Genomic DNA, 27,224 nt, shown 5'->3' on the forward strand with positions numbered 1-27,224 from the left:
TGCTTTTGCATATAATTTATGAAATACAATTTATTTAAGCCATTTATTACAAGTATTATTCATTTAAGGTTCCGAAAATTTTAAAGAAAATCCGGCGGAGTACCGGCTAAAAATGGAGAAAACAGTTCTTCGGAACCTGTTAAAAACACTTCCAATATTTTTTTATTCCATCATCTCAAACTCCAATATCCAAAATCTCAACAATATTTCTCAAACATCCATTATCAACACCAAACTCAATATCAAGATTTCAACATTTCAATTTCTATTTTCATTCATCATTTCACATGTGATGTTCGCATATAAATCACAAGTAAACATTTACTTTTCCATTAAGAAATATAATTTTCATAATTTACATATACATCAATATACATTACACAAGTTTAATTTACATATGAAGAAAAATCTGCTACAAAATATCAAAATGACAAAATGACACCTAGTGCCCTACCAATGCACTGCAGGTAGTGAGGTGACACGGACACGGTGCAGAACTGCCGGATGGACTCACCCAGTCTGTGGTCTACTGGGCTCACGATCGATCGATCTCCAGTACCTACGCGTGGCAAAAGCAACGCGCTAAGCAATAATGCTTAGTGGTGCAATAATATAATAACAAGAAATAACAGATATAAATATGTATTGCATGTGCATGTTTTGTTTGTCATGTATTTGTATATCCATTCATTTATTTCTTCTACATTGCTCAATTTCATTCATTTGGTTGCCCCAAGTAACCTACACTAGGCATCGGATCGATAACGGGTAAACTGGCACTGGGTACCTAGTACCTCGGGCCGTCACACCATCGGTCACATATGCATCTCCCGGTGTGCAACAGAACAGCTAACAAGCTGTAAATAGTGTCAGGCACAAGGCCAAGTCTCAATACAAAGTCAGAATGGCTAAAAGCCATGAAATCACAGAATGGCATTTTTGCCATGTGCGATCGCTAATCGAACCCTATTGGCATGCCAAACTATCCAAACCAATCTTGTTAGGTATACTAGGGCATTTAAAACTTTTAAATTCTTCAATTTGTGAATTTCAACATTTTGGGAGCTCAATTGGTAAGAGGCGAAGCAAATCCGTGAGGTGATATGGGTTCGAATCCTAGCTCTGCAGGGCGAAGGGATTGAACTCCACCAAAGCGGACAGTACTGATTTGAGTTGCATCGCCGGCCTCTAGAGGGGTACGCTGGCAAGATGGCCACCCATAGAGGGGCTTGAGCTGGGGCCCACTAAGCCGGGGTGTGACAATCAAAGCTCATAATAACACAATTTAGTCAAACAATTTCATAAACACAGTGTTGCCAAAGTCATACACAACTTAAGCCATGAAACAAAATTTCCGAACAATGTCGTGTTGTACACCACGACAAAGCAATCTACAACCCCATTAATCGAAATCAATGAGGGAGGTGGCTAGCTAGCTAATGAGTACTCATCCGATCTCAACCTCAACTGGTAAACCAGAGAGGGAGGAAAATAAACGATCTCAACCCCATAAATGGAGGAGGAATAGTGTGATACTGTCATGCTAAGTGTGAATACAAAATCAATTCAAAACAATTTATTCAAATAATTTATTAGAAATCTGGTAAACTTTCAAAGTCATATTCACAATCATAAATGGCAACACAGTTCGTAACTAGCACAAAAAAATCAATTTTTCAAGAATCATATATTCAAATAAAAATTACTGTGCACAGACCTGACGTGAGTCGCTTTTAGGCCTTGACTCAGTCTCTTCGAGTTTCCAAGTCTTTTTCAGCTGAAACACACAATTTCACAGTGTTTCAGTACCATAACTTAGCATAAATCCAAAAATAAATTTCACTTCATTTTTACCTAGCTTTAATGTACTAATTTCGACGTTCTCGAAGTTTTTGTGTTTCGGGTTACTAGTCACTACACTATTCAAGTCAAATTGTTGACTTTTTAAGGCTTAATAGGTATGGGAATTCCAACTTCACCCACATACCACATTTTGGTCATTAAATTTGTTGGTTTTGGTCATTTTCTCAAAGCATAAGTCCTTCAAGCAAAATTGTCAAATTTTCAGTTTTGGTGCTCCTAGTTGCACTATTCCATTGGTTAATCTACTGTTAGAATTTGGCAAATCTTTCTTCATAGAAAATGTTTCTTATTGTCTTAAGTTTATTCTCATTTTTGGATCACCCCAATTGGAGTTTTGTAGCTCAAGTTATGGCCATTTGAACTAGGGCTGCCGGATTGGACACAACCCAGATTTTTTGGGCAAATTTTGGTGCTGGCAGATTTGAGTCACCAACTTGGGGTGGCCAAATGGCTTGGTTGCTGGCAGAATTTGGACTTGTGTTCTTCATGAAAGTTTTAGGTCTATATCTCATCTAACCTTTGGTAAAATTTCAGGTCATTTTGACCTGTCTAACTCGAGTTATGACCAAATGAACAAATACTGTTCATTTGGTCAGTTTATACAGTGGCAGACTGCTCTTATCCAACTTTGGTCAATTGGTTCACTAAGTTTTGGTCACTTTTTGGGCATGGTTCCTAAATGAAAATTGTGTCATTTTATGTCTATTTTCATCCCCAATTGGTACCATATCAATTGGACTTGTAAAATTTCAGTTTTGGTCCTTCAAAATTGACTTGGTCATGCTGCCAGCAGCATGACCATACAACCTCCGAATTTAGCTTCCATTCCAACAATTCAAACACAACTCATTTGGTCACAATTGACCATTTTTCACCTCACAATAGATCAAATACACCATTTACTCATTTCTCCAAATTTTTTCCTCAAACCCTAGGTTTCAAACCCTAATCTCACTACTTAATTACCATTAGCAAATTTCAAAGTTCTCAACCATAATCATTCAACTATGGGAGGTCCATAAATTCATTCAAACCCATTAAATTCATGCAAATCATACTCCCCTTCAAGCTGGCCAAAAATTCAGTAATGGTCCTTCCCCCATATTTTTATTTCATTTCATTAGTTCTAAGCTCATTTCAACAACTAATTATGCATTTAAAATGAAAAGCAACAAGTTAACATACTAACCTCTCTTAAAACTTCAAAACCCTATCTTTAACTCTTCTTTCTTCTTGTAATCCTCTTCTCAAGTTGCAATAACAAGCTCTAGTGAAGTTTTTATGAGAGTTATTAAGGTTGAGTAAGGAAAAATTAAGCTTAAGTGTAAGCTTAAATGAAGAGCTTTCATGGAGGATTTATGGAAGAAGTGAGGCGGCAAAGAGAGATGGAAGAGGACTTTTTGTTTCCTTTTTTTTTTTCTTTTCTTTTATCTAATTTAACTTATGGAAGACCACAAAAATCTAAATTAATAATTAACTTAATTAATTTATTTATGGCATCATGCATGAGGTCATGTATGATATCATCACCTTTTTATTTTTTCATTTTCCTCTCTTTTTTTTATTTTCTATTAGTTCTTTAATTTAATTCTCGATTCTGAAATTTTCTTTTCTCCAATTTTATTTGACAGATAGGTCAGGAGTCAGCTCTCGGGGTCAATTGACCAAATTGCCCCTCGCCGGTTCATCCCGGTTTGCAAATAATTCCATATTTCTTCCGGCTCCCTGACCTAATTATTTGGTAGCTTAATGATTCTTTTTCGTGATTTTCTCTTTTCCACTGTGTTCATAAGGGTCCTAAGGACCGCAGCGTCACATTTTACAATTCAAAATTTGAGTTTAAAATGACTTCGCAGTCGTTCCCGAGATGGTCACCCATCGCTGTGACTCTCGACTCGTTTAACTTCTTATGTTCTGTTTTTCTTATTTATACTTAACTAATTGAGCATTACTAATTATTTGTGTTTATAGTTTCTCTAGTTGTCTTAAGTATGGTTCTAATCCCCTTAATTGTCCGGACTGACACCGGTCACTGGAACAGTGAAATATACCAGGCTATACAAATAGGGGTGTTACATCTCAGATTATCTCATAATAAGTAAATTTTAATATCTATCCAGTTCATTTCGATTTTTTCTAATAAATAACTATCCTAATTTTATTTTAGGTCATCTTACTCATTTATTTTATTTAATTTCTAATATTTTTAATTTCTAATATTCTTAACTTATCTCAATAAATTTCACTGCCCAAGTAACCTATGACAGGCTGACTAAACTGGATAACGGGTCGTTGGCACTGGACACCGCAGTGCCTCGGGCCGTCATACCATGGGACGCGGAACGTCAACCACGTATGTAGTCAGTAAGGCTAAAAAGCCATGATAACACATAATCGGGCATAAAAGCCATGAATGTTGGCATAAAGCCATGAATGCGGGCATAAAGCCATGAATACGGGCACAAAGCCATGAATAGAGGCATAAAGCCTTTCGCAGTACTGCTAAAACAATACCCTATTGGCATGCCAAACTATCCAATCTGACACACATGTCTAGGCAATACAAGGGCACATAATATCATTAAATATTAATATATTGTGTTTTATGACTTTATTATTTCATGATAAATTTCATAATTTATACATTCATCATAATATTCATACATTCCTAACATCATTCATATTGATCACAATTCACAACAATGGTGTTCATATACCATTGTACTCAAAACATTTATCCTTTCTCTTATAAAGAAAACTAATGTTCCATTCATATTTTCATGTGATTCATTTATTCATTACAATATTTATATGAATTCATAACTCATACAAGGTGTTATTATCTTATTTGTAATGGAAACATAAATCCTAATGTAAACCTCATCCCATTTATACTCAACTATCCATCTAGGTTAATGTCATTTCATATTCAAGTGGTATTACTTATGTTTTATTAGACCTACTAGTAATGGAAATAAATCTTAACTATATATTCACATAACTTAAATGTTCATTAAGCCATTTAGGTGAATTACTATTCCTATTCCAAGTAATCCATGAATGTTTCATGGATTCCAAATTTCATATCTTAATTTCCTCTACCAATTTAGTTATTATACTTTGTGTCTTTGTATTACTATTCACATCACTATTCACTCAAATTGTTGAGTTTTTAATACATAATAAATTTATTGAACCTAAGTTCTCCAAGATACCACATTTTGCATTCAAAATTTGTTGGTATTGATTGTCAATACCATTTCCAAGCTTAATGTTAATTGGGCAGAATTTTCAGTTTTCATGCTTTGCTTTTACTGTTCCATTGTTCATTTTTGCAGTGGGAATTTGGCAAAATGATCAACATGAAAGTTGTTCCTTATTTTGTCTAGTTGAATTTTTTTTTTAATCACTCCATTTGGAGTTTTGTAGCTCAAGTTATGGTCATTTTACCATAACTGGCCGGAGTGACCTGTACCCAGATTTTCTGGGCAATTTGGTTCTGCCAGATTTGGTGACCTAAGTTTGGTTGGTAATTTGACTAAGTTATGGTTAGAATTTGGATTTCTATTCTTCATGAAAGTTGTTGGTCTATATCTCAGCTTGTTGCTGGTAAAATTTCAGGTCAATTGGACCTCTCTACACTGAGTTATGGCCAAATGACCAAATACTATTCATTTAGTCATTTTGCCCAGGCTGACTGCAAGTCACCCGGATTAGGGCAAACTTTTGATCTACTTGGTTTGGTTTTCTGGGCATGGTTTCTTCACCAAAGTTGTGCCATTATGTGTCTAGTTTCACCTTCAATTGGCCTCATACCAATTGAAGTCACACAACTTCAGTTATAGGTCAAAAAATACCCTAGACTCATAGGTCCAAATTTCCTGCATAAGAGAAGCACTCCCAATTTTTAATTTCACCCAACTTCCAAACTTCAATTCACATTTATAGCACTTCTAATAGTCAATAATCAACCTCAACATCATCAAATTCAAGTCACAACACAAAATTCCATATTTGAGCAAACCCTAAATCAACTTGCATAAATTTTAAATTCCAAGAGAATTTCTAGCACTAACCTTATTCCTTAGCTTCACTCAACTTCAATTCAACCTTCTAATCAATCAAAAACTTGAAGCTCCTTCTTGGTCCACCTTGGCTAAAATTCCTCTTGCCCTAAACTCAATTTCTTTTGGTTTTCTTGAGTGCTTTCTACTAATTAGGCTTTAGTTTAGGGTGGGTTATAATTTTTCCAAGAAAAATTTGGTTGAGACTTAGGGTTTTAAGCTTTGGATTTTGGGTTTTAATGGAAAATTTTAGAGAAGAAGGGAAGAAGGCAAGTGGACGGGAAGAAGAAGGGAAAAAGATGCAGATTTTTGTTCAATAATTAACCTATATAATAATTAAATATTTAATGGCAATATGGTAAATAAGTAGAATGGCAAATTTAAAATTATTTTGAAGTTTATAATCATTATAATTTGACTTTTCAATAATTATTTTTAATTTTCATAATTTCAATTAATTAAATTAATTTAGCTTCATTAAATTAATAATCATTATTTTTTGTAAATATTGGACCTTCAAATTTAATTGAACAAATTTTGCTCTTACCGAGTTATCGGTTTATCTTTCTTTCTTCTTTCTTTTACTCATTTTTAATTTAATTTTCATCAATATTTATTCCTATTTTATGTCATAATAATTATTTACTTAATTGGACAAGTTGGTCAAAAATCATCTCCGAAGATGAAATGACCAAAATGCCCTCCGTTTGGCTTAACAGACTAAAATTGTCTGTACCGATTGAAAATTTTTTCTAAACCTTTTCTTGGCATTCTAATGCCATAAAACCCTCAATGGCTCTTCTCTGGAGTCTCAAAAATTATTTTATAATTTTTTCCCTGGGTCTAGGGCTCCTAGTTGCGAGAACCGCAACTTCCCACTGGGTTACCCATCGCTAGGGCACCAGCTCATTTAACTTGGTTGTATTTTATTTCTAAAATTTTTCCTAAATTTTTTTCTTATTAATATTTGAGTTATTTATGACTCCTCACTCTAGTCTAATTATTTTTCCAGACGTTCTAGCTGTTCGGACAGACACCGGTCATCGAAACAGTAGAATGTATGGAATTGCTACAGTGAGGGTGTTACAAGATTTGTGAGTGGAGAATTCTATCCACTTTTTACCTTTTTATACACTCCACTAACTTAGTTTATGTGACACCCCTTACCCGTCTACAGTGTAGCCGAGCAAGTTATGCCACTCAGTGTGCCAGAACACCAATTCATGTTTGAATTTCAATTAATCCCTTTTTATTCATTTATTTATAATTTTTGATAAATCTAAATTTTTTTATAAATTTTATAGAAAATCCGGCAGAGTGCCGGCTATAAATTGAAAAACAGTTCTTCTGAACCTGTTTAAAAATACTTCCAATATAATTATAATCTCAATCTCAGTCAACCACCAACATTTTTCAACAATTTCTCAAATCAATTCAGTATCTCAAAATTCACATTCATCTCATATCACACCCAATTCAATGAGAAATACTCATATTTATTTCTGAACACAGCTCATGGGTAATTACAGCAAAAAAAAAGAAAATGATTGCATGAGTTTATAATATACATAACAAAAGTTTACAAATACAAAAGACTTAGGTAGCCCAATGTCCTACCAATGCACTGCAATTGTGAGGTGACTTTGAACTCTGAGTACAGATCTGAAAGGTCACCCTGTATGATGTCTGTTGGACTCCCCAGCTATATCTCCAGTACCTGCGCGTGGCAAAAGCGACGCGCTAAGCAATTCTGCTTAGTGGTGACAATATAAAATAAAATAAAATAAAATAAAAATATGTATGCAGGATGTATATTTACATTTTTGGGTAGACTTAATTTCATATATTTATTGCAATATTATTCGATTAAAGTTTGGTAAGATTTATTAACATTGCCCGAGTAAGCTATACTAGTTAACTGGACTGGATAAACGAGTAAACTGGTACTAGGTACTAAGTACCTCGGACCATCACACCATCGGTCACATTCTGTCTCCCGGTGTGCAGCAGAACAACTAATAAGCTGTAATAATTATCAGGGATTAAACCCGAGTATAACAACTCAATATCATAGCCAAAGGCTATTATGTCACAGAATGGCATGGAAAGCTATGAAATACAGAATGGCATGAAGCCATATGCAGTACTGCTAACAGAACCCTATTGGCATGCCAACCTATCCAAACCAATCACATTAAGCTTAGAGATAGTATTGACAACCAATACCAACAAGTTTAAAATGCAAAATTTGGTATGTTGATGATATTTAAACTAATTTACTTATTGCCAATGTAAAAGTCAACATTTTGGTTGACCAATGAAATGAATAGTAATCATAAAAATTCAATTTCAAAGAATTACATAAATGAAAAGTGTTAAATGCCCTAGTAGGCCTAATGTGATTGGTTTGGATAGGTTGGCATGCCAATAGGGTTCTGTTAGCAGTACTGCATATGGCTTCATACCATTCTGTATTTCATAGCTTTCCATGTCATTCTATGACATAATAGCCTTTGGCTATGATATTGAGTTGTTATACTCGGGTTTAATCCCCGATAATTATTACAGCTTATTAGCCCCTCTTGCACCAGTCCTTTCCCGACACTGGCTGTGTTAACACTGGTGCCTCTGTCAACATAGCCTTTAACTTCTCAAAACTAGCCTGACACTTGTCATTCCAGTCAAATCTGACATTCTTGTGTAACAACTTGGTCATTGGAGCAGCTATTAAGGAAAATCCCTTCACAAATCTTCTGTAATACCCAGCTAGCCCCAAGAAACTTCTAACCTCAGTTGTATTTCTGAGAGGCTTCAATTCCATCACTGCTTCTATCTTTTTGGGATATATTCTAATCCCCTCAGCTGATACTATGTGTCCAAGGAAGGAGATTTCGCTCATCCAGAAGTCATATTTGGATAGCTTAGCATACAGCTTCTTTTCTCGCAGGGTTTGCAGAACAATCCTCAAATGTTCATCATGTTCTTCCCCGGTCTTGGAATACACAAGAATATCATCAATAAAGACCACTACAAACCGATCTAAGTATGGATGGAAGATACGGTTCATAAGGCCCATAAATGCTGCTGGTGCATTTGTTAACCCAAACGGCATCACTAGAAATTCATAATGCCCATACCGGGTTCTGGATGCAGTTTTTGACACATCTGCATCCTTTACCCTTAACTGATGATACCCTGATCTGAGATCAATTTTTGAAAATACACCGGCTCCCTTCAACTGATCAAACAGATCGTCAATTCTAGGCAATGGATATTTATTCTTCACAGTTACTTTGTTCAACTGCCGGTAATCAATACATAATCTTAAGGTTCCATCCTTCTTCTTCACAAATAGCATCGGAGCTCCTCATGGTGACACACTGGGGCGTATGAACCCCTTATCAAGTAACTCTTACAACTGAGTTTTCAACTCCCTCAATTCAGTGGGTGCCATCCTATAAGGAGCAATGAAAATGGGTGCTGTACTCGGCATTACCTCAATAGCAAACTCGACTTCCCTTTCTGGTGGTAAACCAGGCAACTCTTCAGGAAATACATCTGGGAAGTCTCTTACTGTGGGTATATCACTCAAGTTTGGCTTAGCTTGCCTAGTATCAACCACGTGTGCCAGGTAAGCTTCACAGCCTTTTCTCATCATTCTTCTTGCAACTGTGGTTGAGATAACATTGGACAGGATATCTGTCCTTTCACCCACAATAGTGATCTCATTACCCTCAGAAGTTTTCAGAGAAATTCTCTTCAATTTGCAATCAACTATTGCCTAATGACGTGACAACCAGTCCATTCCTAAAATCACGTCAAACTCGTGGAAGGGCAACTCAATTAGATCTGCCAAGAATTCATACCCCTGAATTCTCAACGGGCAATCTTTATAAACCTTATTCACTACCACACTGTGGCCTAGTGGATTTGTGACCAGAATATCTTGATCACTCTCCTCTACTGGAACTCCCCTCTCTATGGGTAGTTTGATGCAAATGTAGGAATGAGTGGATCCTGGATCCACCAATGCATGTACAGAAGTGTTGTAGAGGAAAAAGCGTGCACTCGATGACATCCGGCATCTTGCTCCTTCCGAGCTCCGATGGCATAAGCCCGGCTGGTATTCTAGTGTCCGCCTCTCGGTGACTCGGATGTAGGCCTCGATGATGGACCAGTGCCTCGGGTTTACTGTGCTTCCTACCTCTTTGTGGTGCAGGAGCAGGTCTGTCAGTTTGTGTTGGAGCAACTGTAGTAGTCGTCTTCAGACAATTCTTGATCTGATGTTCTGTTGATCGACACCGTAAGCATGCACCAGTCACTCGCCAACATTCCCCCTTATGCCATTTCTGACAGTACTAACAAGCAGAAGATGCAGGGGCTGGTCCCCTAAACACCGTCCCTGGAGAGCTGCCCATTGATGGTGTGGACTGGCCTCTCCTAGGTGTGAATTGTGGTCTGGGTCCCTGAGACTAGCCCTGACCCTGTGGTGGTCCTAAACTCTGAGCAGGAGGACCCTTACTCTTCTTACTGGGAGCAGAAAATGCACTGGACTGACCTGGACCCCTCTTCTATTGTCTTTCCCTTCTATTTTGTTCATTGATTCTGACCCTTTCCACTTTTGATGCAGCATCCACCAGTTTAGAAAAATCCATGATCTCCAGTGCTGTGATCATGACTTTGATGTTGTCATTGAGCCCTTCCTCAAACCGTCTGCACCTCTCTGCCTTGGTAGGGACTATCTCCCTCCCATAAAGGCTCAGTTTGATAAACTCATGCTCATACTCAGCCACTGACAACTGTCTCTGTCTCAAACTGATAAATTCCCTTCTTTGCTCTTCTAAATACACTTTGCTAATATATTTCTTCCTGAACTCTGTAAGGAAGAATTTCCAGGTGATCTGATCAGGTTGCACCTCACTAGTTACTTTGTTCCACTACTGATATGCGTCATCCTGAAGTAGGGACACAGCAGCCACTAGGTTCTGCTCGGGGGTGCAATTTAGTTGTTTCAGCACTCTAATGGTTCTATCCAACCAGTTTTCTTCGGCCATGGGATCATCCTCCCTCTTCCCAAAGAAGTCCACAGCCCCATGCTTTCTCAATTTCTCCAGATGAGATTTCTGTGGTGCTGGTGGGGGTTGTTGTTGTAGTTGTGGTGGTGGAATTACCCCCATCATTTACTGATAGAATTCAGTCATTTGCTGGAATAGAGCAAACTGAGGTTGAGCAGGTGCGTATGCTGCTGGTGGAGTAGGTTCTCCCCTGCCCCTAGACTCAGCCCTTGGTGGAGCATGACTCTCCACCTCTTCATCAACTGCTCTTTGCGAAGCAGGATCCATGTCCTATTCAAAATAAGAAAACAAACAGATCTGCATCAGTGTCACCTCAACACTTACAAATGCAATGCAATGGTATGTACTCTATCTAGACCCAGAAACACCTAAACCGGTGCTCTGATACCACTAAATGTGACACCCCTTACCCGTCTACAGTGTAGCCGAGCAAGTTATGCCACTCAGTGTATCAGAACACCAATTCATGTTTCAATTTCAATTAATCCCTTTTTAATCAATTATTTATAATTTTTGATAAATCTAAATTTTTTCGCAAATTTTATAGAAAATCCGGCAGAGTGTCGGCTATAAATTGGAAAACAGTTCTTCTGAACCTGTTTAAAAACACTTCCAATATAATTATAATCTTAATCTCAGTCAACAACCAACATTTTTCAACAATTTCTCAAATCAATTCAGTATCTCAAAATTCACATTCATCTCATATCACACCCAATTCAATGAGAAATACTCATATTTATTTCTGAACACAGCTCATGGGTAATTACAGCAAAAAAAAAAAAAATGATTACATGAGTTTATAATATACATAACAAAAGTTTACAAATACAAAAGACTTAGGTAGCACAATGTCCTACTAATGCACTGCAATTGTGAGGTGACTTTGAACTCTGAGTGCAGATCTGAAAGGTCACCCTGTATGATGTCTGCTGGACTCCCCAGCTATATCTCCAGTACCTGCGCGTGGCAATAGCGACGCTAAGCAATTCTGCTTAGTGGTGACAATATAAAATAAAATAAAATAAAATAAAAATATGTATACAGGATGTATATTTATATTTTTGGGTAGACTTAATTTCAGATATTTATTGCAATATTATTCGATTAAAGTTTGGTAAGATTTATTAACATTGCTCGAGTAATGTATACTAGTAGACTGGACTGGATAAACGGGTAAACTGGTACTGGGTACTAAGTACCTCGGACCATCACACCATCGGTCACATTGTGTCTCCCGGTGTGTAGCAGAACAGCTAATAAGCTGTAATAATTATCGGGGATTAAACCCGAGTATAACAACTCAATATCATAGCCAAAGGCTATTATGTCACAGAATGACATGGAAAGCCATGAAATACAGAATGGCATGAAGCCATATGCGATCGCTATGAGAACCCTATTGGCATGCCAACCTATCCAAACCAATCACATTAGGCCTACTAGGGCATTTAACACTTTTCATTTATGCAATTCTTTGAAATTGAATTTTTATGATTACTATTCATTTCATTGGTCAACCAAAATGTTGACTTTTGCATTGGCAATAGGTAAATTAGTTTAAATATCATCAACATACCACATTTTTCATTTTAAACTTGTTGGTATTGGTTGCCAATACTATCTCTAAGCTTAATGTGATTGGTTTGGATAGGTTGGCATGCCAATAGGGTTCTGTTAGAAGTATTGCATATGGCTTCATGCCATTCTGTATTTCATGGCTTTCCATGCCATTCTGTGACATAATAGCCTTTCGCTATGATATTGAGTTGTTATACTCGGGTTTAATCCCCGATAATTATTATAACTTATTAGCTGTTCTGCTGCACACCGGGAGACACAATGTGATCGATGGTGTGATGGTCCGAGGTACTTAGTACCCAGTACCAGTTTACCCATTTATCCAATCCAGTCAACTAGTATAGGTTACTCGAGCAATGTTAATAAATCTTACCAAACTTTAATCGAATAATATTGCAATAAATATCTGAAATTAAGTCTACCCAAAAATGTAAATATACATCCTGCATATATATTTTTATTTTATTTTATTTTATTTTATATTGTCACCACTAAGCAGAATTGCTTAGCGCGTCACTATTGCCACGTGCAGGTACTGGAGATATAGCTGGGGAGTCCAGCAGACATCATACAGGGTGAGCTTTCAGATCTGCACTCAGAGTTCAAAGTCACCTCACAATTGCAGTGCATTGGTAGGACATTGGGCTACCTAAGTCTTTTGTATTTGTAAACTTTTGTTATTTATATTATAAACTCATGTAATCATATTTTTTTTTGCTATAATTACCCATGAGCTGTGTTCAGAAATAAATATGAGTATTTCTCATTGAATTGGGTGTGATATGAGATGAATGTGAATTTTGAGATACTGAATTGATTTGAGAAATTGTTGAAAAATGTTGGTGGTTGACTGAGATTGAGATTATAATTATATTAGAAGTGTTTTTAAACAGGTTCAGAAGAACTATTTTCCAATTTATAGCCGGCACTCTGCCGGATTTTCTATAAAATTTGCGAAAAAATTTAGATTTATCAAAAATTATAAATAAATAAATAAAAAGGGATTAATTGAAATTGAAACATGAATTGGTGTTCTGACACACTGAGTGGCATAACTTGCTCGGCTACACTGTAGACGGGTAAGGGGTGTCACAGTTTATTAATATAATAATCTAGAGTTTTTTTAAAAATTCTAGTTAGCCCCACTTAGGTTCCTTTAATTACATTACATGAAATTTCATATTTTCATGATATTTTTATGGGGTTTTCTAAATTTTTAATATCACTCATTTTAATGAATTTTTTGGTCAAAAGTCAACTTTAGGTGCCAAATGACCAAAATGCCCCTCTTCGGGTTAAGTCTCACTTTTTTGAAAATACTGATCAAATCCCTAATCCGACGGTCCCTTTATAATTTTTATACAGTCTATTTTATTTTTATTTTCACCTTTATCAATTAATTAAAATTTTCTTTGACATTTTTAATATCATTTACACTTCGGTAAATTCTTAATTAAACCCCAGAAATTATTTCCTCGGGTTTCTCGCGGGTCTGGGATCGTCAACTGTCTACGCAGTGACTTCCCCATATGATCACTCATTGCTGCGATTCCAGCTCATTTAACCTAATTGCATTTCATATTTTTTATTTTTCCTTATATTTTCTTATCATTTATTCCATTATTTTATGTCTCCTTACTATCATTTAAGTGTAGTTCGGGCATTACATTGTCGGACAGACGATGATGCGTCGCGAAACGATGAAACGTCTGCACTACCTATGGTGAGGGCGTTACATCCGATGACTAACGTCTATTCAGATAGTCAAAATGTCTGGAACTACAGTTAAACTAGGGTGAGGAGACATAAAATGATGGAATAAATGCTAAGAAAAATTAAGGAAAAATATAAGAAATGAAATGCAATAGGTTAAAGGAGCTGGGACTCAGACGAACGGTGACCATACCAAGAAGCGACTGTGAAGATAGTTGTCAACCCCAAACCCGTGAGGAACCCTATGAAATAAATTTTTGGGACTTAATTGAAGGTTTACTGAGGTATAAATGACATTAAAAATGTCAAAGAAAATTCAAGAAAATTTAGTTAATCGGTACATACCAATATAACCCGACAAGCATAATGGAAGGCATTTTGGTCATTTTAACCCCCGAATTGAATTTTGACCTAAATGTCAATTAAATTGAGAGAGATTAAAAAACATAAAATAAATTAAAAAGTGAAATTATGTATAGAAATGGGAAAAGAAAAGAAAAGAGATAAAATTTATGATGTAAGCATGACATAATTAAAAATATTAAGCCAATTAAACTTATATATATATATATATATATATATATATATATATATATATATATATATATATATATATATATATATATATATATTACAATTTTAATTAATTCATTCTCATCTTATTTTTGGTCTTCTTCTTCCTTTCTCACTTCATGGCTGAATCTCCATTCACCAAGAGCTCCCACCATTTTTTTGATTTTAAAGCTTAAACTCCTCTCTCTCCATCCACTAAAATCCCTAAGGTCCTCTATTAAAAATTATCCCCAAACCATAAGAAAGCTCTAGGCAGCCACAAGGAGTAGAAATTTTAGAGTTTTCCCAGGTCCAAAAGGTTGATTACAGAGGTTAGTACAAGATTGCTCTTCCTCTCTTCTTTAAGTATGTTAATCATGTCTAAGGGAGTAGAAATTGAATGAAATTGAAAAGAATTATTGATTAAATGCATGACCCAAATTTCGGCTAGCCTAGGGAAGTGAGGGATATTGAATTTAATTGAATTAAAATTTCAATCCTAGCTTAGATAACATGAAAGATGTAATATATATGCTTAATTGCATGTGGTAAGTATAAATTGAGGAATTTGAGTTAGGGTTTGACCCAACTCTTGGAGATTTTGTGCTATGCTTGAAATTAACCTTGTTGAGATTGATTGTTGCTTAATAGAAGTGCCATGTATGCCAATTTGTAGTTTGGGAGATTGGAGGCAATTGCATTGGGAGTGTACTCTTCATGCAGGTTGTGGGACTCTGTGAGTCCAGTGTTGATTTTGACCTATAACTAGAAATGTGTTGCTTCAATTGGTATGAGGCCAATTGTAGATGAAATTAGGGCCAAAATACTCCATTTTTTATAAAGAAACCAAAATACTGTCCACAAATTGACCTAATTACTGTTTGAATTCGGCTTACCAAATCCTGAGCCCAAAAAAATGACCATATGAATAGTGCATGTTCATTTGGTCATAACTTCCACTAGAAAGATCCAAATAACATGATTTTTATGGAATTGGAAAGGTTAGACATAGGAGTACAACTTTCAAGAAGAACATAGAACCCAGAATTGCCTCTAGCCAAACCAATTTGCTAGCACAAGTTGGGTCACAAAACTGTCCAAAACCAAACAGTTTAGAATTTTCTAGACATAGGCCTACCCGACTAGTTTTGGCTAAAAGGCTATAACTTGGTCTAAAAAAAATCCAAATGTAATGAAATCAGTGGCAAAATTTTCATAAGATATAAATCTACAATATTGGTGTTTTTACCAAAACCCAGAAACCAAAGGAACTAGGTCAAATGACTAGAACAAGTCAACATATCAAAACCTGGAGTTTGACCAAACTTCACTTGAACCCAGAACAGTGTTTATGGCATATCTCCCACTAGAAGACTTCAATTGGGATGAGCCAAACTGTTATGAAAACCTAAGAAATAGGGCTTTAACTTTGATTTAGAAACATTCCTCAGATTATGAGTGTAAGGACCCTAAAATAGGAGTTAAAGCTACTGACCTGAGTAGGGTACATGAGTCCAGGCCAGTAAATTGGCCATATCTCAGTCTATACAACTCGAAAAAATTATAATTCAAAAATCTGAGTGATCATAAGACATAGGGCCCATGTATTAGATTTTGTATTTTTGGTTTATTATACATAAACAGAATGTAATTATATTTTGTATTGTAAATAAAATTGTAAATTATTGTGCATAACTTTTATATGAATGAAATATATATCATTTTCTTGAAATTACATGTAATTATGAATGACAGGATACATAAGAAAATGAATGGATTATGAATTATGTTAACATGTGAATAGTGGAACCCGCCAAATGCTAATAAAACAGAGGAAGCCCTGTTCGGGTCTCTAATAAAATAAATTGTGATATATATGTAAAAAAAAAATTTCATACATGATAACCTGAATAAATGAAAGTTAAAATTAATAATGGATATGACAATATAAGATAGGATACTCCGGCACCGAATGTGACATGCTTTGCTTGGCTATACTGTAGACGGGTAAAGGGGTGTCACATTTAGTGGTATCAGACCAGAGGTTTAGGCGGTCCTAGACCTAGATAGATAGTGTGTATAACATGCATGGGCCTTAATTAAGAGTCGAGGTGACACTAATGCAGAACTGATCTTTGTCTGTTTTATAAGATTGATGGCATCTGATTTTTCAGAGCATGGGTCTCCTAGACCGATAGAGGAGGAGGTAGAGAGTCATGCACCCACACCTACTCCTAGTTAGGGGCGAAGTAGTAATAAAGCAGAGTCATCACTTGGTGCTGTGGGGAGAGCACAACAAGCCTTCCTAGAGTAGATGACTCAGATGCTCTGTTAGATTACCAGAGCCATACCACAGCCACAGCCGCCTCCATCTCTATAGCCACAACCACAACAACTGCCACCACCACTTGTACAGCTGCCACCACCACCACCTCCACATCCACAGTCAGTGCAGAGGTCCCCATTGGAGAGACTATAGAAACATGGGGCAGTTGATTTTAAGGGTAAGAAGGAGGATGATCTGGCCATAGCAGAGCATTAGCTGGAGAGACAGAGAGGGTGTTGCAGTAGCTACACTGCACCCCAGGGCAGCAGTTGGAGTGTGCTCTGTCACTACTTCAGGAGGATGCATATAGGTGGTGGGTGATAGTATCGAGAGTGGTACAGCCTGCATAGATCACCCAGAATTTCTTTCTGGCTAAATTCAGAAAGAAATACATCAGCCATGTATACTTAGAGGAACATGGAATAAACGAACAGAAAAGATCCCGATTAACATAATTGCTTGCAAAGTTCTATAAACATGTAAAAGACTATAAACTCATAAAATCTATATTTCTTTATAAAGCTATATGTGGAATAATTATTTCAATTATTTAGTTATTTTTATTTCAATTTATGCACCACTAAGCAATATGCTTAGCGAGTTGGTTCTTACCACGTATAGGTACGGAAGACCAGTACCAGCAACAGCAGCAGCAATAGAGCTTAAACAAGATTTTGATCAGATCTGCTATAGGATAGATTGTCACCTCAGCAGTCCATTTTGGTAGGGTTCATGTATAGTTATATTTTGCATTTTGGTTATTGTATGTAAGTAAACAATGTAAATTATTTTGTGATTGTAAATAAAATTGTAAATATTATATTTGATTTTATATGAATGGAATGAAGTATTTTATTTACTTGAAATGATTATGAGTATTATGAGGACATTACATGGTTTATGGAAAATATGAAATGAATATGGACTATTTAACAAGTAAATAAGGAAACTCGCCATGCACTAATAAAACAAAGGAGACTCTGTCTGGGTCTCTAGAAAAATGCAATGGAATAAAAAAAAAATTCTACACATAAGATAATATAATTAAATTAATATTATACACGACAAGACAAGATAGGGTGCTCCGGCACCGTATGGAGCGTGCCTTGCTCGGCTACACTGTAGACGAGCGAGGGGTGTTACAATTAGTGCACTATACACACCCTTACTCTTCTTTAATTAGTATAAGCATTCTAAATTAGGTTGAAAGTTCATGAAATCAAAAGAAAATCATTAACAAGTAGGAACCCTAAAATTTGGCAGCCATGAATTGAGTTGAGGTTTGATGATTTTGATGAAATTAATTGAGTTTATTAGTGTTATTGATGAGTATATATGATGATTAAATTGATTGTCATGTGTTTGCAAGAGATTGTGAATTTGAGTTAGGGTTTTTTACCTAACTTTGGGGAAATTTGTGTATGAATTGAAATTGATGATGTTGAGACCAATTGTTGACTATTAAAAGTGCTATGAATATGAATTGAAGTTTAGAAGTTGGGTGGATTTGAAATTGGGAGTGCTGATTTTCATGCAGAATTTTCGGACCCATGAGTCTAGTGTAGTTTTTAAGCTATAAGTAGAGTTGTGTTGCTCCAATTGGTGTGAGGCTAATTGGAGATGAAACTAGGGTCATACTGTCCCATTTTTCATGAAGAGACCATGCCCAAAACTGTCCCTAACCTAACCTAAAAACTGCTTGAATCCAGACAACCCTAATATGGATTTAGGAAAATGACTAAATGAATAGTAAATATTCAAATGCCATAACATACTCTAGAAAGGTCAGAATGACCTGATTTTTGAACCCGTGGAAAGCTTAGATATAGTAGAACAACTTTCATGAAGAATAGAAACTCAAATTCTGACCATAACTAAGTCAAATTGCTCACCAAATTTAGTTTGTTAAAACTGCCAGAACCAAAACTGCCCAGAAATTCTGGACCTGAACCTATCCGATCAATTTTGGCAAAAATGCCACAACTTGGTCCAAAAAGCTACAAATGTAGTGAAACCAAAGCCAAAATCTCTACAAGAGACCTAGAACTACAACTTTGGTATTTTGACCAAAACCCAGAACCTAATGGAACTAAGCCAATTAGCTAGGACAACTCAGCATGCCAAAACCTGAAATGAACCAAATAACCATTTGACTCTAGAAAAGTTTTTATACCATAACTTTTAGTAGAAAACTCTAAATGGGATGAGCCTAACTGTTATAGAAACCTAAGAGATAGGGCTCCAACTTTGATTTAGGAACCTTCCTTAGATTTTGAGTGTAAGAACCCTAAAATGGGAGATAAATCTACTGCCTTGAACCTGGAATCCTGAAGCCACAGGGTACCTGAGTCTAGGCTAGTTAGTTTTCCATAATTAATTCTACAAAACTTGAAAAATTGTAAATCTTAAATTTAAGTGATCCTAAGACATAGGGTAACAACTCTTATGGAGAACATTAGGCCTAAAAGTGGCTATAACATGTCCAAATAGTTGGATAAAGTTTGACTCCAGAATCTGCCTGGTTCTGGAATTAGAATGAGTTAATGAACCAGTTTTGGTTATTTGACCATAACTTGAGTTCTAAAACTCCAAATGACATGATTCAAAAAGGAAAACAAAGGGAAGACATGGAGGAACAACGTCCATGAAGGAAGTGTGGCCAAACAGTGGCCACACCTTAACCAATTTGCTAGATGAATTTAAGATACCAAATCTAGACCTTGAGAAAGGTTCATAAAATAACTTGGCACATGATATGGAATGAAATAAAGTAATTTGCTAAACATAAAAATAACATGAATATGCATGTGGGACTTATGTTTCCCATTACAAGTGACATGAAAATGCTATGAAACACCACTAGTATATAACATGAATTAATGAAACTATAAATACTTAATAATTCTACTTTGCCCAAAGTATACCTAGACTTATTTATATAGCATGGATCGATTGGTATACAATTAGGGACTACAGATTGCAGTGCTGCCCACATGAATGATCATTGACAGACAACATATGTCTAAGATGGTTGTTCTACTGGCTTTATGCCTGCCTGTTGGCCACAGTGCTTATTATTATTACTAGCTTTATGCTTGCCCGCTGGCCTAGTACCTGACATGACCGTTGTATACTTGATAGACATACGGATGTCTAACTAATATACTCCCGTGTATCCAGTCTTTATAGTCCGTCATAGGTTACTTGGGCACAAATATGAGTAATACACTTTAAATTTAAATAAGTACATAAAGAGATCACTATTATGGATTTAATAAGACAGAACATAAAATATATGAATAAAAAAATCCTGATAAATTATTTGCTCTCAAAGTTCTGCAAATATGTAATTAATTCAAAAATTTAGGAAATTTTATATGGAATAATTATTTCAATTATTAGTTATTTTTATTTCAATTATTGCACTACTAAGCAAAAATGCTTAGTGCGATGGATTATTTCCTCGCATATGTAACACCCCTATGTTCGATAGTGCGTTCTACTGTTCCGGTGACCAGTGTCTGTCCAGACAGTTAGGATGTAACACCCTCCCAGTACCAACTCCGTACATTCTACTGTTCCAGTGACCGGTGTCGGTCCGGACAGCTAGAACGTCCAGAAAAATATTTAAACTAAAGTCGGGAATCATAATTAACTCAAATATTAATAAGAAAAATTTAGTAAAAATTTTAGAAATAAAATACAACCAAGTTGAACGAGCCGGTGCCCTAGCGATGGGTAACCAGAGGGAAGTTGCGGTTCTCGCAACGAGGAGCCCTAGACCCGGGGGAAAAATTATAAAATAATTTTTGGGACTCTAGAGAAAGATTACTGAGGTTCCCATGGCATTAGAATGCCAAGAAAATACTTAGAAAAATTTTTCAATCGGTACAGACAATTTTGACCCGTTAAGCCAAACGGAGGGCATTTTGGTCATTTCGCCTTCAGAGGTGATTTTTGGCCGACTTGTTCAGTTGAGTAAATAATTAATATGACATAAAATATGAATAAACATTACTAGAAATTAAATTGAAATTGAGTAGTGATGAAAAGAAAAGAAAAATCAAAGAAAAGCTCATTTATGACATCTTGATGATGTCATTTATAAATTATGACCAATCACAATTGAGCTATCCTTTGACTAACAAATAAAAGAGACTAAACAAGACCAAAATAACAAAATTGCAGCAGCCCTCTCCCTCCCCAAAAAGCCAGCCGAAACCTAGCTCTATGGCCACCCTCCATTGAAGCTTTTTCAAGCTTTAGATTTCCATCACTTCCACCATATTTCTCTAACCTCTCTTCATTAAAACTTTACCCCACATCTTAAACAAGCTTTTGGCAGCCAACAAGAGGAAAGAAAGTGAAGTTTGGGGCTTTGGAAATTCTGCCCATTCAAGGTTAGTGCTACACTTTCATTTTCACTCTTTTAATCTTAGTTAGAACATCATTTTGAGCTAAGAGATTTTAAGAAATTGAAGTAAATTATATGTGTTAAGGGTACCTTCAATTTTCGGCAGCCCTATGGAAGGATGAGTTTGATTGTTTAATAAACTTAGAGTGGCTAGAAATGATGGTTAAGGTATTAATATGCATGGATATTGAACTAAGTATGTTAATTAAAGTTTATGAGCAAATTGATTTGGACATTAGGGTTTGGAAAGGTGAAAATGTGACTTGGCTTAGGAAATTGTTAGAGAACTTTTTAATGGTCAATTAGTGACTATTTTAGGTAAGTTGACCATAGAATGGACTGAAAAATAGGATTGCAAAGTGAAGTTGCAGGCTGCCCTAGGACAGCAGCAGAGGGACTGAAAATTCAGTCCACTTACACTGCCATAACTTGGGCTGTGTTAGTCCAATTGGTGTTTGTCCAATTGGACATGAAACTAGGCTTATAATGGCACATTTTTGCTGAAGAAACCATGCCCAAAAGACCAAAGCAAGAGGACCAAAACTTGGCCCCAATCCGGATACCCTGCAACTGATGCTGCAGAATTGACCAAATGAACAGTAACTGTTCATTTGGCCATAACTCACTGTAGATATGGTCAATTGACCTAATATTTTTACATCAACAAGTTAAGACATATAAAAACAACTTTCATGAAGGAACCTACCCCAAATTATGGCCAGAACCTAACCCAAATGGCAGTGGCAGTCACTGTTCATGTTACTGTAGATATGGTAATTTCTGCAGAATGGTAATCCGGCCAGCTGTGGTTTTTAGACCATATCTGGAGCTACAAAACTCCAAATGGAGTGATTCAAAAAAGGAAATTCAACTAGACAAAATAAGGAACAACTTTCATGTTTTCCATTTCTTCAAATTCCCACTGTAACAGGGCCCAATGGAACAGTAAAGTTGGGTCTCCAAAACTGAAAATTCTGCCCTCCTAGATTTAAGTTGAGAAATGGAAATGGAAATCAATTCCAACAAGTTTTAAATACAAAATGTGGTATGTTTGGGGTGTTAAAACTAATACACATATTTTCTATCCAAAAGTCAACATTTTTGTTGATCAATGAGGTGAATAGTGACCCCAAAACTTGAAATGCACAAATTGAAGAATTTAAAAGTTTCAAATGCCCTAGTATACCTAACATGATTGGTTTGGATAGTTTGGCATGCCAATAGGGTTCAGTTAGCAGTACTGCACATGGCAAAAATGCCATTCTGTGATTTCATGGCTTTTAGCCATTCTGACTTTGCATTGAGACTTGGCCTTGTGCCTGAGATTATTCTGACTTGGTAGCTGTTACGTACTGCCGGGTGATGCATATGCGACCGATGGTGTGACGGCCCGAGGTACTAGATACCCAGTGCCAGTTTACCCGTTATCCAGCCCAGTCGTCTAGTGTAGGTTACTTGGGGCAACCAAATGAATAAAAGTGGACAAAGTAAATAATATACAAATACCAAGCAAATGAAATATATACATTCACTACACATTTAATTTCTTGCTATTTTCTTCTATTATATTATTGCACCACTAAGCATTATTGCTTAGCGCGTTGCTTTTGCCACGCATAGGTACTGGAGACCCCGATCGTGAGCCCAGTAGACCACAGACTGGGTGAGTCCATCCGGCAGTTCTGCTCAGTGTCCGTGTCACCTCAACTTCTGCTGTGCATTGGTAGGACACTAGGTGTCATTTTGACATTTTGTAACTTAATTTTGATTTTTCTTCATATGTAATTAAACTTGTGTAATGTATATTGATGTATATGTAAATTATGAAAATTGTATTTGTTAATGGAAAAGTAAATGTTTACTTGTGATTTATATGTGAACATCACATGTGAATGATGAATGAGAATAGAAATTGAAATGTTGAAATCTTGATATTGAGTTTTGTGTTGATATTGGAGTTGAGAATGAATGAATTTGTTTATTGGAAGTGTTTTTAACAGGTTTCGAAGAACTGTTTTCTCCATTTTTAGCCGGTATTCTGCCGGATTTTCTATAAAATTTTTCCGAACCTCAAATAAATTATGAATTCAATAAATGACTTAAATGAGTTATATTTTACAAGTTATATTCAAAAGCATGATATAAATTAATTAAGGAATATTAGAGTGTGCCGGTACACCGTGTGGCATTACTTACTGGGTATCTTGTACGGGTAAGGGGTGTCACATTTAGTGGTATCAGAGCACGGTTTAGGCGTTTCTGGTCCTAGATTGAGTCCATACCATGCATTGCATTTGTAAGAGTCGAGGTGACACTAACGCAGATCTGTTTATCTTTCTTATTTTGAATAGGATATGGACCCTTCATCTCAGAGAGCCGTTGAGGAGGAAGTGGAGAGTCATGCTCCACCTACAAGAATGAGGCTGGGGCATGAGAGAATCTGCTCCGCCCGACTCAAGCGAGCTGCTCGGCCTCCACAGCCATGTTCCAACAAATGGCCGACTTCTTGGACAAATGGCGGGGTAATGCCAAGGCACCACCACCACCACGGCTCCACAGTAAATCACACTGAAGGCTAAGGAAGTTTGGAGTCGTGGACTTCTATGGCAGAGAGAAGATGACTCTGTTGCGGTAGAATTGGTTGAGCAGAAAGGCAGAGTACTAAAACAACTCCACCGCACTCGAGCAAAACACGGAAGCTGCCATCTCTTTCTTTGCAAGATGATGCATATGAGTGGTGGGACATCTGTGTCGATGAAGTGCAGCGGAAGAGCGTAACTTGGGACTTCTTCCTCTCTGAATTCAAGAAGAAATATGTAGTCTTGTATACGGAAGAGAGAAAAGAGAGTTTATTAACTTTGGCGAGAGGCAGTGTCGGTGGCGAATATGAGAAGGAGTTTGTTCGATTAAGCCGTTATGGAAGGAGATAGTCTCTAATGAAGTGAAAGGTGCAAGAGATTTGAAGAGGACTAAATGACAACATCAAGATCCAGCTCACCGCCTTGGGAATCACGAATTTACCAAGTTAGTGGAAGCTGCAATAAAGGTGGAAAAAGTAAGAATCGGTGAAGCGGACTAGAAGAGAGAGCGAGAAGAGGGGACCGGTGCATCTAGTTCAGCCCCTGCATTTGGGAAGAAGTTCAAGGGTCCTCCCGCACGAGTTGGGTCAACCACGAGTCGTGGTCGGTCTCGAGGCCCAGCCACGATTCACCCCTAGGAGAGGTCGGTCCACACCATCGGTGGGCAGCTCTCGAGGATGGGGTTCAGGACCAGCCCCAACATCTTCTCGCATGTCCGCATTGCACGAAATGGCACAAGGGAATGTTGGAGAAATCGGTGCCTGCTTGAGGTGTGGGTCAACAGAGCATCGGTTGAAGAAGCTGTCACGCAGAACTACTACTGCCGCTCCAACACAAGTGAGCAGACTGCTCTGCACCACCAAGGGGTAGAAGGTGCAGTAAATCAGCGTGGGACCATCTCGAGGCTGCATCGAGCAGCAGAGAGGCGGATAACGCACCACCTGCGAGAAATTATGTCACGAGCTCGGGAGGAGCAAGATGCCGGGCGTCATCGTGGGTATGTTCTCCCTCTACACTACACCTGTGCATGCATTGGTGGATCCAGGATCCACTCATTCCTACATTTGCATCAACTTACCCGTAGAAAGGGGGATACTAATAGGGGAGAGTGACCAAGACATTCTGGCCCGTTAAGGATTCAGGGGTATGAATTCTTGGCAGATCTGATTGAGTTGCCCTTCCACGAGTTTGACGTGATTTTGGGAATGGACTGGTTGTCACGTCATCAGGCAATAGTTGATTGCAAATTGAAGATAATTTCTCTAAAAACTTCAGAGGGTAATGAGATCACAGTTGTGGGGGAAAGGACAGATTTCTTGTCCAATGTCATCTCAGCCACAGTTGCAAGAAGAATGATGAGAAAAGGCAACAATTTAAGACATAGATATGGTCAATTGACCTGAAATTTTTACAGCAACAATTTAAGACATAGAAAAACAACTTTCATGAAGGAACCTACCCCAAATTATGACCAGAACCTAACCCAAATGGCAGTGGCAGTCACTGTCCATGTTACTGTAGATATGGTAATTTCTGCAGAATGGTAATCCGGCCAGCTGTGGTTTTTGGACCATATCTGGAGCTACAAAACTCCAAATGGAGTGATTCAAAAAAGGAAATTCAACTAGACAAAATAAGGAACAAATTTCATGTTTGCCATTTCTTCAAATTCCCACTGTAACAGGGCCCAATGGAACAGTAAAGTTGGGTCTCCAAAACTGAAAATTCTGCCCTCCTAGATTTAAGTTGAGAAATGGAAATGGAAATCAATTCCAACAAGTTTTAAATACAAAATGTGGTATGTTTGGGGTGTTAAAACTAATACACATATTTTCTATCCAAAAGTCAATATTTTTGTTGACCAATGAGGTGAATAGTGACCCCAAAACTTGAAATGCACAAATTGAAGAATTTAAAAGTTTCAAATGCCCTAGTATACCTAACATGATTGGTTTGGATAGTTTGGCATGCCAATAGGGTTCAGTTAGCAGTACTGCACATGGCAAAAATGCCATTTTGTGATTTCATGGCTTTTAGCCATTCTGACTTTGCATTGAGACTTGGCCTTGTGCCTGAGATTATTCTGACTTGGTAGGCATTGCATTTGCACACCGGGTGATGCATATGCGACCGATGGTGTGACGGCCCGAGGTACTAGATACCCAGTGCCAGTTTACCCGTTATCCAGCCCAGTCGTCTAGTGTAGGTTACTTGGGGCAACCAAATGAATAAAAGTGGACAAAGTAAATAATATACAAATACCAAGCAAATGAAACATATACATTCACTACAAATTTAATTTCTTGCTATTTTCTTCTATTATATTATTGCACCACTAAGCATTATTGCTTAGCGCGTTGCTTTTACCACGCGTAGGTACTGGAGACCCCGATCGTGAGCCCAGTAGACCACAGACTGGGTGAGTCCATCCGGCAGTTCTGCTCAGTGTTCGTGTCACCTCAACTTCTGCTGTGCATTGGTAGGACACTAGGTGTCATTTTGACATTTTGTAACTTAATTTTGATTTTTCTTCATATGTAATTAAACTTGTGTAATGTATATTGATGTATATGTAAATTATGAAAATTGTATTTGTTAATGGAAAAGTAAATGTTTACTTGTGATTTATATGTGAACATCACATGTGAATGATGAATGAGAATAGAAATTGAAATGTTGAAATCTTGATATTGAGTTTTGTGTTGATATTGGAGTTGAGAATGAATGAATTTGTTTATTGGAAGTGTTTTTAACAGGTTCTGAAGAACTGTTTTCTCCATTTTTAGCCGGTATTCTGCCGGATTTTCTATAAAATTTTTGGAACCTCAAATAAATTATGAATTCAATAAATGACTTAAATGAGTTATATTTTACAAGTTATATTCAAAAGCATGATATAAATTAATTAAGGAATATTAGAGTGTGCCAGTACACCGTGTGACATTACTTACTCGGGTATACTGTACACGGGTAAGGGGTGTCACATAGGATGCCTAGAACTGAATTTAAATATTAGTGAGGAGACATAAAATAATAAAATACAAGGAAGAAAAATAC

The sequence above is a fragment of the Hevea brasiliensis genome, chromosome 2, assembly GCF_030052815.1.
Source record: "Hevea brasiliensis isolate MT/VB/25A 57/8 chromosome 2, ASM3005281v1, whole genome shotgun sequence".
Lineage (NCBI taxonomy): Eukaryota > Viridiplantae > Streptophyta > Magnoliopsida > Malpighiales > Euphorbiaceae > Hevea > Hevea brasiliensis.